Source organism: Choloepus didactylus, chromosome 16 (genome assembly GCF_015220235.1).
Source record: "Choloepus didactylus isolate mChoDid1 chromosome 16, mChoDid1.pri, whole genome shotgun sequence".
Taxonomy (NCBI): domain Eukaryota; kingdom Metazoa; phylum Chordata; class Mammalia; order Pilosa; family Megalonychidae; genus Choloepus; species Choloepus didactylus.
The window spans coordinates 20,100,593-20,117,692 of record NC_051322.1 but is presented as its reverse complement, the minus strand read 5'-3'; the positions used below and the strand labels follow the sequence as shown (position 1 = coordinate 20,117,692).

Here is a 17,100-nt window from a genome sequence, read left to right as displayed (position 1 = left end):
TGAAAAGAGTTACATGTGATTTTTTCTGATTTAATTTAATTTTCCTAAGAAGATTTATCATTGCAATGAAATAGAAATAGTGGTTATTAAATACTGAGTTTTGGGACCAGATACCATCACTCCTTTTGTATATTTAACATTTTCTTTTAATGAGAAATTTGGGGTATCACAGATACAAGTTTTAAGAACATTCCACCAGTTGATCAAAAATATTCATTAAATTATAACTATGTTCTGTACTTGATGATAATTCAGTACAAGTCTGTAAATGTATAATATTTCTATGGACCCATTAGAATAGAATGTAAGCTCCATAAAAGTAGGAATTTGCATTCTTAACTGCTATATTTTCAGTGCATGGAACATACCATGGCTTCAATGAATAATTGTTACATAATGAGTTGCAAATAGTTCTCTGTAATTACTATTTATGCTCCAGAGTCTATGTTGTGTTTTGAGGATGTAAAATAGAGTTCAGGATCCATGCCTTGAGGACACAATACAATGAGAAAGGTGAAAAGTAAGCAAGCACAACTCAAAGTAATTTGAGCCGTAACAGTTATTGACTAGATGTAGTAAGCTCACAGTGGAAGGGACACAGTGGAAGGCGTCCCTAACTGCCTGAAAGTGACAGAGGTTAGGAAAAGATTCAGCGATAATGCTTTAGCAGAGTATTGAAAGATGTGTGAAACTTACCAGGTATGCAGGGGCATGTAGTGAATGAAGAATAAGTTAGTATAAGAGAGAATAAACAATAAACCTGGGAAGTGGAGAGCCAGTAGGTTATGAAGAACTTCATGTACCATACAAAGGATTTTATATTATTGGTAAGAAATTGAAAGATTTAAGCAGGATATTTTTTAGAAAGGTCACTTGAGCCATGGAGTAAAGAACAGAGTAGAATACTGAGTCCCAAAGATTTGGGACTGCTCAGAGTGTAATGGAATATTCTAGTCCCCAGATCATAAAGGTCTCAGCTAGGGCAGCAGGAGTGGAGGTGGAAGGGAGGGATGTTTTGCCATTACAGAGGGATTCAGAAGCTAGAAAGGACAAGAGTCAATGAGGCAACTGAAACCAAAGGAAGACTTGAATGATTCTGAAAATTCTGGTTTAAAAAGTAACTGAGTGAATGGTGATGTCAACAACTAAAAATGACTCAAGGTGGCAAATCTGGTGTGGGAGTTAGGTGATAAGAAGCTTGGTTTTGCTGGGTTGAGGAGGTGGTGGTAAGTCCAGGATACAAGATTGGAGTTCTGAAGAGAGATCAAGCTTGGATGTCCAAAAATATAGGTGCCCGATGAAGGCAAATGTTTAGACTCGATTGTCCATAGAACGTGAGAAGAGCTTAGGGTCAAAGATGGAATCCTGTGGAAAACAAAACTCAGTTTTGCATGAAATGGCCAGTGAGTAGAAGAGACATATTTGACAAATCTATGCATAGGCTAGAGGAGTAGGAAAGCAATTAGGAATGGAAGGGATCATGAAAAATAAGATTACTTTTTGACAACTCCAAATGCATTGGGGAAATCAAGTTAGACGAGGACTGAAAGTTAGGGAGAAGAATATTAATGAGCATGGAAGCCAAGTGTGGCGGCCTAAGTGAATGGGAGGTGATGAAGTGCAGGCAGAAAGACCATACCTTTAAGTAAAGTTTGGTTGTGCCTGGAAAAGGAGCACCAGAGGCCTTGGTGGCAGCCCTGACCCACTGGACCGGGCCTTGCAGAAAGATGAGCCCTACTTTTGGGTGACTGCATTGGACAAACCAATATATCCCTTTGGTTTACATCTGAGTTGAGCACAAGGAATACTAACTGAGAAGAGCAAGGATTTGTAGAGATAAAAGGGAAAAAAAGCAGAGGCAAGAATAAAGATGGTGTGCTGGTGGGGGAAGGAGAAGAAATAACAGATCCATGTTGAATCTGGTTAGAGACCCTGGGTGGGTCCAGATTATAGAAGATAAAAGAGGCAAAGCTGCACAGGGACAGGATATTTGTTTACTTTGTTCACAGCTCTATAATACATAGTGGTCATTCAACAAATATTGTGGAATGAATGAATATGGGATCTAGTGTGTTTGGGTTGGTGGTTGTGGGTAGTAATTTTACTTTGTCAGAAACATAATGATGAAATATTTAGCTTCAGAAATGCTGAACTTGAGAACTATCTGATAGCCCAGTAGAAATATCTAGTAGGCAACAAGAAAAATATGCCTGTTTGGGGTTAGAAGAGATGATTGGCTAGAGATTTGACAGTGATCATCATGGAGAAGATAGATGAATGAGATAGAAGTGGATTGTCAGATTAAGCAAATAAAAATACAGGATGCTTAGTTAAAGTTGAATTTCAGATAACGACAATTAATTTTCCATGAAATATTTAGCCACCCTAGATAGTCAATGTAAAGAGAAAAGGAGAAACAGATCACATAACTTACGAATTTATCTGGCATTCATGCCGTTTTGGATTTGAGTGTTGTCCTTTACAAATTTCTAAAAATTCATTATACAGAGATAAAGACTGTGGCTTCGAGAAGCATTGAAGCAATCACTCTCTAAAAAGCTATTTTGAAATTGGGGGGGAGGGGAGGGTGCGGGGAGTGCAGTTGTTCTTTGTCATGTTTAGAGGAAATGGATTATTTCAAGTTTTTTTTTTTTGACAACGAAAATGCTTCAACAGCTTTTCTACTCTAGCAGGCAAAATTCTATTCTAGGGAAGATTTGTGCAAAGATAGGTCAGTAATTTAATTTTGAGAAATGTTGCCTTTTGCTAAAACCCCTTGTCCTCTGGTTTGATCCAACATTCCTATGTTGCTCAAGCCATGAGTCTTTTACAGTATATGAATTAAACAAGTGATGTTGGGTCTTTCTGTTACCTGAAATATTTATGCTGATTGAATAGCTAGTGAAAGAAAAAATAACAACGTGCAACTTCAAAACCAGCTGTTAAGACTGCACATATGCATAAAAGTTAAAATAATTTCCACTGCCTATACAAACAATTTGATGTACACATCACAATTTATTTTCTATGCTCCTTGTGATTTATATATCACAACACAGGACATAATTTGGGCTAGCGCAGGGAGGCCATATTTTCTAATAAAGGAATAAAGATTGTTTCCCTCCTTTTATCTGAAATGCACTTTTATTTTTAACTGTTTATATGTAATCTCACGTAGACATATTTTTACATAAATGCATAAATGTTACTGTTATAGAGACATCATTTTTGATATTCATCTCCTGATTAGCTTTCATGTCCTCACACCTTCCTTTTTCCCTTTCCTGGACATCCAAGCAACCTTATAAGAAAGCCCATTGCCCTCCATCCTTTGGCACTGGTGGAAATTTCAAACCAGGCAAGCTCAGAATGAGTGGGTATCCCATCCTGGCACTAGCCCTTAACCACAACAAAAACCTGAAGCCACTGTACCCTTGGCCTTTGTTTCACTCGTAACTGAAACTGAGCCTTCCCTCTTTTGCTGTTTATGATGTAAATATAAAATTTCATATGCATCCGTGGCTATGTCTCACTTGACTGGACATTTAACAATTCCTGGGGATGGGTTGTACCCAATCTCCAGCAGAGAATGCTAGGCACCTAAATAAAATATCATATACATCTTTTTCTTTGTATAGTCATTTTTTTGTTCCTAGTTTTAGCTATTGTTAAGTTACATGGAAGTAGAATAATACAGTATTCCTGCTGATTCTATTCAGCATTTTGTTTGTGAACTTTATTAGTGTTATATGTTTAGAATACTTAGTTTACTCTCATTGCTCCATAATATTCCAATGAAGATGCCACAATTTATTTATCCAGTTTTTAGCTCTTATGAATAGTACTTCAGTCAACATCCTTGTCCACATCTTTTGGTGCACGTTTCTGTTGGGTATTTACCTAGGAGTGGAATTTCTGGATCATTGGTTATGTTTATGGGCTCCATAGACAGTGGCAAATAGATCTCCAAAGAGGTATTTTATTTATTATTTATACTCCTAAAAAGAATCAAACTTTCTGTTAAATTTTTTGACACTAATATTTTATGTACATTTCAGTATCCCAAATTGTGTTAGTGTTGATAAGATTCAAACTTTAAGTTTCCTTGTTATACAAATAAAAGTATTAACTGATGGAAAGTGCTTTGAGGTGCTAGGAAAGTTTCTCAGTTGCATTCTAATTGTTCCTATGTAGCATAGTTCTTTCATTTAAGAGTTCTTACTTTTGTCTTAAATCTAAAAATTGGAGTAGTTCCCAATAAAAGGCTGAGAAGGGATTGACAATTCAACTAATCCTCAAATCGCTAAGAAAATGTATTTCTTTTATTATGTTGATCCTTTAGCCAGACTCTGCTTGCATATGTGATGGAGATCATTTATATTAGAAAGTGGTCTTTTAGAAAAAGCAGGGGAATTTCCTTTTTCTTCTGTAATGAGTATCCAGTTTAGTCCAGACACTTCATTTTGTCCTTCTTTTGGGGGACTTTCTTACTTGTGATGATCACTTACATAGTTTTGAGACAGAGTGTGCAGCTCTTTAAATTAAGTAGCAATGCCCACAGTGGGCTGTTTATTCATTGTGAAATTTCAAATGCTGATTTGGTAGCAAGATGATTCTGGTAAGAAACATTAAGATCACAAGAAATAAACCTAATCTAAGATAAAATAACATAATGAATCAATGGAGAATGGGTTGATTATTCAGCAAAGTGCATTAAGAAAATTGACTAGCTAGCTGTGAGGGATCTTTTTAATTTTTCTCTTTTGTTCTTTGTTCATACTCATTTCAAAATTACTTCAAGGTGAATTAAGTAGTTACATGCAAAACAAAACAAAACAAAACAAAAAACAAACAAACAAACAAAAAAACAAAAAGGAAGGAAAAAATCCTGTAAATGAATCCTTATCTGGGTCATTTTCTTTATGATTTCTTCCAATGTTTTTATGCTGATATGTTAGATTTTTTTATACAAATGGAAAATTAATAAATTTCAAAGTTCAAAAATATTTGGTTGAAATAGTGATAAAATATGACAGAAAACTAAGTGGGTTTATATAGTCTTACAATATAGATTATATATGTAAAATTTTCTTAATCAGAATGCCTTAGTAGAGAATATGCAGAGTGTAAGAAAAGAAATACACAAAATCAGAAATAAAAAGGCAGAGAAATTTATAAAAGCATACTTAATCACACTAACAGTCAATGAAATGTACTTTCAACCGGTAATTTGCTAGTTTAAAAAAACCAAAATAGCAAAGAGAGATGAGAGTTTTAATCAATACTGGCAGGGATATTGTGAGCCGGGCCTGAGCCCCCCTCACATTCTTCTTATGGAAATGCAAATTGGTCCAATCTTTCTGGAAAGCAATTTTTAAGGTCATCAAGAGACTCTAAAATGTTCAAAGCTTGCTTTCTTCTCTTACACATTTCATCTGAGGAAATGAATTTATAATAAATCACTATTAATATATAAAAATGTTCATGGCAGTGTGATTTGTAACATCCCTAAACTTGGTAAACTCCCATTTAAGGAAATGGCTCAATACATTGTTGTACATGTATGATAGCATTTTGTGCAACTATTTAATCTGATTTTCGCAAAACCTGCAAAAAAAAAAAAAGTGATAAATTAAGTGGGGGAGAGGGGAGGCAGCATAGATTTGAGTGGCAGCATCTGCAAGTGTTAACCACAATTCATTTCCTCTTCTGTCTGGCAACACTGGCAGAGTACATTTGCAGTTAGGTGCAGTCATGTGACTGAGCTCTAATAAACTTTGTGTAGAAGTTATGTCCTTGTCCTGGTCCCTAAAAACCTCCCATGAGAGATCGATCACCTGTGCTTGCTTGAACCCCTTCCATTGAGTAGATGGAGATGACCACGGTGACTTGGAAAGAATGGGTTGATAGTGGAAGGGTCTTCATTAGTCTTTTCCTTGAATGAACATCCTCTCCCCAAACACACACACACACAGACAGACACACACACACACACACAAAGACACACAGAGATATGCACAGACAGATACACATGCAGACACACACAAAGCTGCTCAGGACTATGAGCAGATAATAAATTTCTATCACGGTTGAGCCACTGAAAAGCTTGTGGCATGAATTGTTAGAGCCATTACTGGCATTATCCTAATTGATAACCCTTACATAGTGCATGTCACCTGTGGAAAGTGAGGAAGAGAGACCTGTAGGAAGTAGGAATATTTTGAGTGGTTGTTACAGGGTTATGTTCTGCTCTTTTAGGAGCACAGCTGTCCCTAAAACTTACAGGGGTCCAGATGGGGAGAGAACATTAATAGCAATTACACAAATCTCACAGGTTCTTCCATATTTGCTGACGGGAAGGAGAATGTACGTGTGCATTTTTGAAGTTTCCAGGCGTTGTTCTCACATGATTGCCATAAGCCGCTGCTTTGGCTTTAGTGGCATCCTCCATTGAAGACCTTTTGGGGGCTCTCAGAAATCTCTGTAGTGCGTTGCCATGGCGACCAGGTACTACCATCTCTCTTGGGACATCTCTGAGGTACCAGCAGAATTGAAACTAGTCTGTCTTCCATGTTTTGTTTTCCACAGGATTCCATCTTTGACCCTAAGCTCTTCTCACGTTCTATGGACAATCGAGTCTAAACATTTGCCTTCATCGGGCACCTATATTTTTGGACATCCAAGCTTGATCTCTCTTCAGAACTCCAATCTTGTATCCTGGACTTACCACCACCTCCTCAACCCAGCAAAACCAAGCTTCTTATCACCTAACTCCCACACCAGATTTGCCACTTTGAGTCATTTTATTCTTTTGGTTTCAAAGCACTTCAAAAAACACTGTTTACCATTTTAGAGATGATCTCTTTCTCTTCAGTGCATTGGGACACGCAATCTGTTTCCTTTATTAAGGAATTAATTTTGTCAGACAATTAATTGTGTTTAATCAAATTAAGCACCTCAGTTTAATATAGAGTGGTGATATCATTGGAATATGTCCAAGATTTCATCATTTCTAATTGTAGTTAAAATGATTATTAAAAATAGCAGTTCAGTAAAGTTCCTTTTAATGAAATGTGGTGCCAAAATTTTAGTGTCAAGTAATTAATATCTATGTTTTGTTACATATTATCACATTTGACCTTTATAATCAAAACTTTGCTGTTTTTCCATATTTATTTAATACTATTTCTAATGATAATCTGTATACTTGTAGCACTTTTAAAGATATTGTATAATCATATTCTTAAGTAGTACAATTATTCTTATTTGATATACTTACTACAGAACTGAGATCAAATAATTTCTTATTTAACTTAGGCTATGGAGTTTTGGTGAGGTCAAGATATGATCTGTATCATCCAGGTTCTCAAGAGCAAGCAGGTGGCACACTTGAAATAGTATAATGCAAAGAGTGGTTATTTTCAAAAGAGGCCGTTTACTAAGAGATGATAAGAGAAGGGAGCAGTCACTGGAATCTGGAAAGAGGGATTCCTGAAGAGTCAGCTGCCTGGAGAAAATCAGTGATCTTTAAGGAGAGAACAGCCAGCAGGGGGGATGGTGGGGAATAAAACATGGACCTCACTCTTCTCCCTCCCTCTGATCTCCTGCCAGGCTCCCCCTTTAACCCAACCAACAAGAAGCCAAGGGAAACATTTCATCCTGGGAGGGTGGCCTGGCAGGTGTGGTGGGGGAAGGGGATGGATTGCAGTGCAGAGAAAAGTTGAGAAGAATGGAGGGGCACAGGATCTGCCACAGGTCCTCAGGCTCCATTCATCCTTTTAACTACCTTGTGCTCCGACTGACTTCTCAGCCTAGCAGCGAGATCTTGACCCATGACTATCAGGGATTAAGTGCTGATTCTGAAAGTCTCTACTCCTAACCCTTTCTCCTCAAGTTAGTATTGTACTGTTATTGGTAGAACAAGAGACAGAATAAATTACTGGTTCTCAAAGATTCGATTGAATCCAGTGAGTTCCAAATAATGTTAAGTGACCATAGATAGATAAAAACATTGTGCTGAACACTTGTTATTTTTTGGCAGCTCAGCTTCCAAATATCTTTGCTGGAGACATGATCTATTATTAGCTAACTGTATGCTTCCACCCATACTTTGCATCTGGTTGAGGATACACATGCAAACACATGTCCTGAAATGATGCTCACAGCCAGTGACATCATCAATGAATGTCCAGCGTGGCAGCACCAGCTCCTACATCTTAACCAGATGGTTGCCATGGAATGACCTGGGCTTTCATCTCTGCCACCCAGAAGACTACATTAATTTCTGTCATCTTCATTGAGTTTCCAACACGCAGCCCTACCGAATTTGGACTTGCCTATCCCCACAGTTGTATAAGCCAATTCCTATAATCTCTTAATATTTACACATATATTATATAACATACACACACACACATGCACACACACACACATAGGTATCAAGGGCCTTGCAGGTAGACAGAGAGGAAAATATAAGGGAAATATAAGGAGGAAAGGCAGCAACTAATACTTGTATGTGTTAAACAGTTCACAAGCTGCTTTCAGTTCAACTGTATCATGTGTCTTCAAAACAAACCTGTGAATAAGTAATCTTATTTGATCATTATATATGAGAAAACTAAAGCTCAGAGGTTGTACATTGTACAAGCTTGTATTTAACAAATATAGAGATTAGAAGTGATTTGCTGGATTTGAAACTAAGGCATTTGAATATTCAACAAATCATTATTGTCTTTAGATTTCAAGATTTGCCCTTTCCATTATTCTATTAAGCAACTAGAGGGTCAAGTGGGCTAACTTTATTGTTTTCATAATCTCCGAGTCAGTCCATACTAACTCAGAATATGATTAATTTGATTTAAACATTTCCGTATTAGCCCTTGATAGTTTGTCTCTCAGCAGTTGAACCCAAGGTTCAAATGATTTAATCATTAAGGAGTTGGATGCTTATTTCTGTGGAGTCCTGTGTAATCTTTTGGGATTTCAAAGAACAAAGAAAATCAAGTTACACAACTCGGTACAAAGAAAATGAGTCAGTGTTGGAGGGAAATGGGGACTATAATTATTCCACCGAGATTTTCCTTTATTCCATCTCTTTTAGCCCACATCTGTGTCCCGCAGTGAAGGAGTTGCAATGATGAGAGCATTAAAGCTCGTGACATACTGGCTTGGCTTTGCTGTCTGTAATACAGATGACATACAGACTCTTCATAGAAGTATATAACCCCATCCTTGATGTGGCATAACTGCTGAAGCACAGAGCAGACCCTACTACATATGGAGTGAAGAGCAGTGAGAGGGAACTTGGAGCATCCAGCTGTGGTCCATAAGGAGGCCACAGGGATCACAAAAACAAGGCTGCTGCTCCATGCCAACAGCAACAATGATTAAATTAGGAGCCAGCACCATGCAACTGAAGGGGCAAGAGTGAAGAATGTGGGGTCACAGGCGGTGGAGAGGAGAAACTCCCAGGAGACCTTGCTGTGTGGGACCCTGGATTGATGCATGAGTCCATTTATTCAACAAACACTGGTGAAGACAATAGTCTTGGACACTAGGAATACAATTCAACCTGCCAGACATGGTCCTCACCCTGATGCAGATTAGATTCCAGCTGAGAAGACAGATAAGTGAGCAAGGAATGTAAGCACCATGGCTGTTTGTGCAATTGGAGTCTGAGTGGCTATGTTTCCTGTGATTGAAGGTTGAGGCCAAGTCAGAAGAGAGTGTTGATTACACTTACTGTGATCCTAGAGTACTCCTCGGGTTGGTGTGACTTGAGGAAAACTGATAACATCTGTTCCTCCATTGCCATGTTTACCACATTCTGTATTTTACTATGGTGCTTTTCCTGGTTCAAAATGGAGTTAAAGATGGAAAGAACATCTTTTGTTTATTGTTGTATTCCCCTCAGCAAGATGCCTAGACTCAGTGCAGAGTAGGTTTGGTTAATTAAACTGAATAGTGGGATGCTGTGAAATGAAAAGTTATGATTTCAAGAGTCTGGACATTTTGAAACTGACATTATTTTAGAGTCATGTATACACCAGGTCAAAAAGGATTGCCACAGGGATGAAGGAGCCGAGTCTTCTTTCAGGCCAGGCTTCCAGGAGCACATGGGACACAAACCCAGTACATTGACACTCCTTCTTAGGGAAGCAGTTTTTGTCATCATAACAATGAAGACAGACTAGCTTTCAATGCATAACAAAATACACAGAACTCATGGAGTCCAAGCTGGAGTTGACTGTGCTTTATATATGAGTTGAAATTCCCGGTAAATAAAATATTACAAAATCCTTGGAGCACTTGCATTAAAAATGATGCCTAGAATATTCATTAGCATGGTCTATTCATTTAACGGGAGTATGCGCTTTCCTTTTAAAATTTGTGTTCTGAAAATATTTGGACAGACTACTTCAGGGAAGATGGTGGAGTAAGGAGCTCCAGGACTCAGTCCTTCCACCAAAACATCTACTGAACAGGCAGGAACTCTCTGACGTGACTATTTTGAAACTCCAGAGGCTGGAAAAACACAGTACAGCATCCAGGGAAGTGTGGTTTGTTTTATGGTGTCTGAGGCAGGAATTACCTTATAAATATATAAGTATATACTGTCAAAATTTCCATACTCATAGGAAGACTAGCTTATTACCATTATAGAAGACCACAGTTTTGTTAAATTTCTCTGTAATGTTTGATTTTGAACAAAATTTCAGGTCTTTGAAAACTCAATTTTCCCCCTTTGTTGGTATGCTGAGATGAAGTTGCCCAGCAGGTGGGCCCCTGAAGCAGTAGCCCGGCACTGTATATGGCAGGGCGAGGAGGCGTCACTCCCGTGACTATGTTACATTATGGAGAATGCGTCTTAGCATTCTAGAAGGAGAGCATCTCCCTTCCTGGATGTGAAGAAGGTGTGACAGAGTTAATGGAGGGCCATGTGACAAGGAACTGCAAGCTGCCTCTAGGAGCTGAGAAAAACCCCAGCAAGAGAATGGGGATTTCCTGCAACCACAAGGAGGAGAATTCTGACAACAAACTGAGGAGCTTGGAATTGTGTCTTTCCCCAGCTCAGCATCCAGCTGAGAACACATGCTGGCCCATGCAGTGAGTGCAGCCTTGTGAGAGCCTGAGCAGAGGACCCACCTAAACCTTGCGCTGACTCCCGACCTGCTGAAACTCTGAAATAATAAACGTGTTTTGTTTTCGGTCACTATGCTTTGGTGATTTGTTAAGCAACAATAGAAAACTAACATATGCAACTCCACCACTTAATATCTCTGTGACTTTGGGAAAATTCCTTAACCATTGTGTGATTCAGATTCCTAATCTCTAAAGTTGAGATAATCATTTTGTAATGATAATCAGTGGATAATGCATTATCATATGGGTAATCCATGTTGTTAAGATTGTTGTAATAATTAACTGAGGTATTATATAAAGAATATAGAAGAGTCCATTTTGAGGGCTCAGTAAAAGCGAGCTATGATGATGATGGTGGTGGTGATGATTTAAGTAATGACTACAAATCTCGCAATCTCTACTCAGGTAAAATTTTTTCTTCTCAAATAACACTGCAGTTCACAAGTTCAGTCAGTGATATAACATGGTAGGAGGGAACCTAATCGAAACATTCCCACACACTAACTTTAATTCCTCAATTGACTAGTATTAGAATTGTTTTCTTATCCTCAGGCATGGAAGACCATGGTTTTGAGATAATCTTTTCCTAAAATAAACAAATGATCAAATAAGGAAAACATAGTCCACATTTTTTTATTCTGCTTAAAATCAGGGAACTTGAATCTTTAGAAACCATCAGGAAAAAGTTGATAAAGTGTTACCAAAATAAACTAATAGAAGTAATGATGTTCTGTAATGGGATGAACACTGAAATCAAAATCAAAACTGTTTATTTCAGGTAAAAGCAACAACAACAACAAAAACACTGTCAATACTTTCTCTACATCTTGTCTTCACCTTTTGTAAAATGGCAACAATAAAACTGATAATTTGTGATACCTCTTTAATTGTTCATTTTCTATAGTTCTCTGGGACTAAAAGCGCATGTATATAACACAGAGACGAGGATAGAGGGCTCAGAATAAGATCTCTGAAAAACAAATAAAACTATCTAGCAGCCAACTAACTGCTTTTACACTCTTTTTCTCCAGCTGTATTTTCTATTTCCCATATGAATAAAACAACCCTCTTAGAGCTTACACAGATCCACTGTAAAGTCTGTTGCATTTGCTCACTAAAAATTTTTGCTTTTTTAAAGCATCGAATGATGTAAATACTTTTTTTTTTTTTTTTTTTACTTTTGCTTTGTGTTGAGAGCAACCCATGAAAGGTATTTTTTTCTAGTAGTTTAATAATTAAAGGTATTTTGATTTAGAAAGAAAAATCAAATTCTCTTCAGGAAACTTTGAGCATACAGGGAATAGAAGGGAAATGTTAGGATTTTTAAATTTACAAAGCTGAGAAATATTAAGCCACTAATTATATATGAAGTTTTGACATTAGTGGCCATTTGGAAACTTGGATATCCTGAGTTCTAGATTGTAAAATTTAATGATGGAGTGGTAGTCAGCGGGCGGCTGAAGAGGCATTGGAGATACCTGCTTGTGAGGCAAAAGTGTCTACTAAACCAGGAGTGATACAAGAATTTTATTTGAAATTAAAAAGTACCCCAATAATGAGGTACAGAAAAACCGAGAACTAATTCTGGAAGATTGGCAAGAAAAGTGGGTGAGCTGCAACACTGCATTTCATCATGGACAAGGACATCAGCTATTAAAGAAGCATTTGGATTCTTTTCTTAATGGCAGGAGTGGACTCAGGATTTTTTTTCCTCTTTGTGGAAAAGCAGTTGAGATGCAATGATTGCAGATCTGAGACACAGTGTAGTTGGTGTGGAGATCAGTGAACTTGGGATTCAAGAATTTTTTACAGAGCAGAATCTTTCTCACTCGGAAGAACCAATTGCTGAAATTCCTGGAGCCAAAGTATTTAAGAGTTCCTCAGGGAACATTTCCAATACTGTTGCAGCATTTTTGATCTTTCCAGAGTAAATATTGGTAAATTTGATTGGATTTGGGATAGAGGAGCCTTAGTTGGTGATAATCCAGGTGATAGAGAATACTATGTTGATATAATGTTGTCCCTACCAAGAAAAGGGTTCCACTATCTCACATTTATTGTTTCTTATGATCCAACTAAACATGCAGGCCCAGCATTTTATATTCCAGACACTGAAATTAACAGGTTGTTTGGCACAAAATGCAATATTAATTGTCTTGAGGTAAGAACAACATAAAAGTTGGGGAATTGACTACAATTTGAAAAGTTTTATGTATTTACAGGCAAATAAAATCTAACACATCAACATGTTTTTGAGCAATTGAAAATTATGCTCAGTTATGAAAATATAATGAATGACTAGAAAAATCATTTACCAATCACATCACAGTTCTTTGTTCAAAGAAAACACATTCTAAAATGTTAAAAGTGACTATCTTTGGAAAGGATAGTGTAATTAGGGGTTAAAGCAGACTACCTGTCTGTTTTACTTACAAACTGTAAAAAATTTTTACCATCAGCATGTATTACTTGTATAATTAATATATAAAAGAGAAATGCAATGCATATAACAAAGGAATATAAGAGATATAGAAAAATTGATGTTGAGTGTAATACTTTAATAAGGTACAAGGTAAAAAGAAAGTACTCTAAGAAGTTGTATAAAATCATAATTTTTATCATAAACACTCTTATGCACCCCTTTTCACATTTTGTCTCCTTCTATAATAATTTTATATGTAAGAGAATAAAGATTAAAAGTTTAGTTAAATGAACTAAATTATATGGAACCAAGCGTTTTTCCTAAACTGTAAAAATTTTACAAATTTAAAAATTTTTTTTTCTGAGTATGGGAGTTTTTGTTTCCTCTAGGTTGATCTTGTTTAAAAGATAGATTAATGAAGTACAGAGATTCTAGATTCATGATTTTACACTACGAACATTTAGATTAAAATCTGTTTTTCGTTAACACCCACATTTTATTGAGTCAAACATTCCCCTTTAACTGCACTACCTGCTATCTAAAAGGTTTAGATTGTTTTGCTCCTGTTAACAGAATGATCTATTTTATTAAAAATAAGTTAATTGTGAAAAAAATTTTAGTAATGTATTTAATTCACTGCTCCAGTCTGACTCAACCCCAAGGCCAAAGAAAACACCAAGCAAAAAGTTAGCCATGAGTTTAATTTAGGGACTTACTTACAGGAGGAGTTTTCCCAATGGCAGCCAGTTGGAAAATGGAAGGCAATGATCTGCACAAGCAAGAGGAAGAGGGGTGCCTTATATAGCTCAGCAGGGCCTTACTAGATTGGTTACAAAGAAACCTCAGCTGAGTCTTGTGAAAGTTGATGACCCACAGTGATCAGGCTCAGTGCCCTTCAGTGTCTGTGCTCTGGTCACATGGCTGCTGTGTGCTCAAGGCTCCACCCTTTTCCCTAAGGGAGGGGGGTCCCGACCCTTGGGCTCACAATCCACCCCCATGAAGCAGCTTACGTTGACCATAGGACAAACATTGTAGCTATATTCCACAACAACAGTGTAAGAGATAAGAGAACCTTAGGAGTTCCCACTCACAGAGATAACAACTTCACAGTGATGCCCCCATGGCCAAGAAAGGGAATTAAACCATTCTACTGATAATTAATAAGACCTGTGATTTCAGTCTGTCTTTTCCATATTTTCTAATATGTTGAATTCTGTCAGCAGGGTATTCTATACAGTGCATTTCGTAGGGACGATGGCAGTTCAGCATTCAGATTTATTGTGCATGTAGGTTACTGCAGAAGCCTATTGCAGAAACGTATTTGCTGTGACGCTAAGGGTGAAGAAAAGATGTTTATGGGGAACTTTGAGAGGCAAATTCTGTTGATCTAATAGAATACAAGCTAAATTTCCATTAGTAGTCAGAAGTGTTCCTTGGAAAAGGGATGTTATGAGAGGGTTTCAAATACCATGTTTTTTCTGCCTGAATTTGCATGGAGTTTTCTGGGGTCCAATCCTTGTTAACTTAGGCATAATGAGTGTCCTTAAAGTCTTACTATAGCTCCTGGGGGTATTGGGGGTCCTGGACTAATGATACAAATAACCTGTGGCATTTTTTTTTTTTTTTTTATAGACTGGTTTAGTGCTTAAATTTTGGGTGACCCCGATACCACATGGACTTAGGATTCCCAACCAGTGTTGCTGCATCAGCCAGGGCCATGGCCAATCAACCTTGTTTTCCCACTTTCTAATACTTGTGGGGCAGGCAAGAGCAAATTATTTTTATTACCTCCTTGTGGTCGTAATGCTGCCATCATGTGCATGGGTCCCACAGTTGCCAATTCAACAAGGATGGGAGTGGCTGCTTGAGGTAGTAAATTGAGGCTGGTGAGGGCTGGATATAACTGATAGGTTCACTGCTGCAAGGATTGCTTGTCATCCTTTAACTGCTCTTTCAAAAGCCCTTTCATTCTATCAATTAACCCTGCTGCTGTGGGATTGTATGGCAAATGAAATGTCCATAAGATAATAGCCCAGACTTGGGTTAATTGTCCAGTAAAGGGGGTCCCTTTATCACTGTCCACATGTGTGGGGATTCCAAAGAAAGCACTTAATTTCTCTAGACTACATACTGTAGCCCTCTGGTTGGCTTTTCCTACTGGGAAGGCCAGTAACAACCCAGTAGCTGTGTCTATGGCCGTAAAGGCATATTTTGCACTTTCAGATACGGGAAGGAAGCCAATGTAGTCTATTTGTGATCTAGTGACTGAGATCTGCTCATGGTTGATGTGACCAAGTTGGTGAGAAAGGATTCTTGGTTGTTGCAGTGATCAGGAAGGGCAGGCATCCACCATGTCCTACAGCTGTTGCCTCGTGATGGGCAGTTCCAGCAAACTGGAATTGCTGCACCAGCCTCCATAGAGTCTGGTATCCTTGGTGTCCTGTTTTCCTATGTCACCATTCAGCAGCCTCGTGTGATGCTGGCTCCAGGCTATGAACTTTTGCTAAAGCATCTGCTTCAATATTGCCAGGTAAAGAGTCAGTGTTATGGGCAGAAACATGAAACACAGTTACCTTGTGCTTGTGGCAGGCAGCCCAGATGTCTTCCCACATTTCTTTCCCCCATAAAGAGTGGCCAATAATAGCCCATTGGTCTTGCTTCCAAGTGGCCATCCACACTGTTAAGCCTTGTTACACTGCCCAGTTTTCAATAAAAATAGTGCCTCTCCTCATTCATGAACAATGACCATCCATACAGCCTTTAATTCAGCCCATTGGCTGTTTTGCATAGTCCAAGTTTCCCACCATATAGTGTCTGTGCTAGGTTGCACAGCTACTGTCATCCAGGTGGCAGGCTGCCTGTGTGCTGATCCATCAGTATACCAGGCAGACTCTGGTACACTGCCAAATCCATCGACACTGGGTACAGAAACAGCCACCTTGGGTGGATCAGCAAGAGGGGCAAATGTTGTTCTTCCACATAGGAAACTGGTCCTAGAATACCAGGCATTTCTGCACTTAAAGGGCTATTGTTAAAGACACCATGTTGCAGCAGATAGGCTTTCCATTTTGTCAGAGTGCTCAGCTGAGCATTCCGTGAATGTGGCTTATTAGCTGTGTCTTTTATCAACCCCTGTATTGGGATGGCAGTGCTCAATGACACTGGGCATTTTTGGGTTAGTCCTTCAGCCTGCAGCAGAGCATTATAGGCAGCACATAGTTGCTTTTCTAAGGGGCTGTATCGTAGCTTGGCCCCTTTCCAAAGCTGAGACCAAAAGCTGAGGGGAACTTGTTTTGCCTATTGCCTTTGCCACAAGCCTCACCCAAAGACTATGTCAGTACTGGCCACATCCAATTCACAAGGCACGTCTGGGTCCACCCCCCCTTAAAGCTTGAGCCTGTGTGATGGCTTATTTAGCCTGCTGTGGAACGCCCCACCCCATGTTTTCCCTTTCCTGACTAGGACATACAAGGGTTTTAAGGATTTGTGCTAAATGGGGTATAAATGGTCTCCAATAACTCAACAAACCAAGGGAA

General features: G+C 38.3%; 1 pseudogene; it reads left to right on the top strand.

The window, feature by feature from the left end:
* The first annotated feature begins 6,496 nt into the window (after positions 1-6,496).
* On the top strand, positions 6,497-13,379 carry LOC119511240 (annotated as a pseudogene).
* Positions 13,380-17,100: the final 3,721 nt, after the last annotated feature.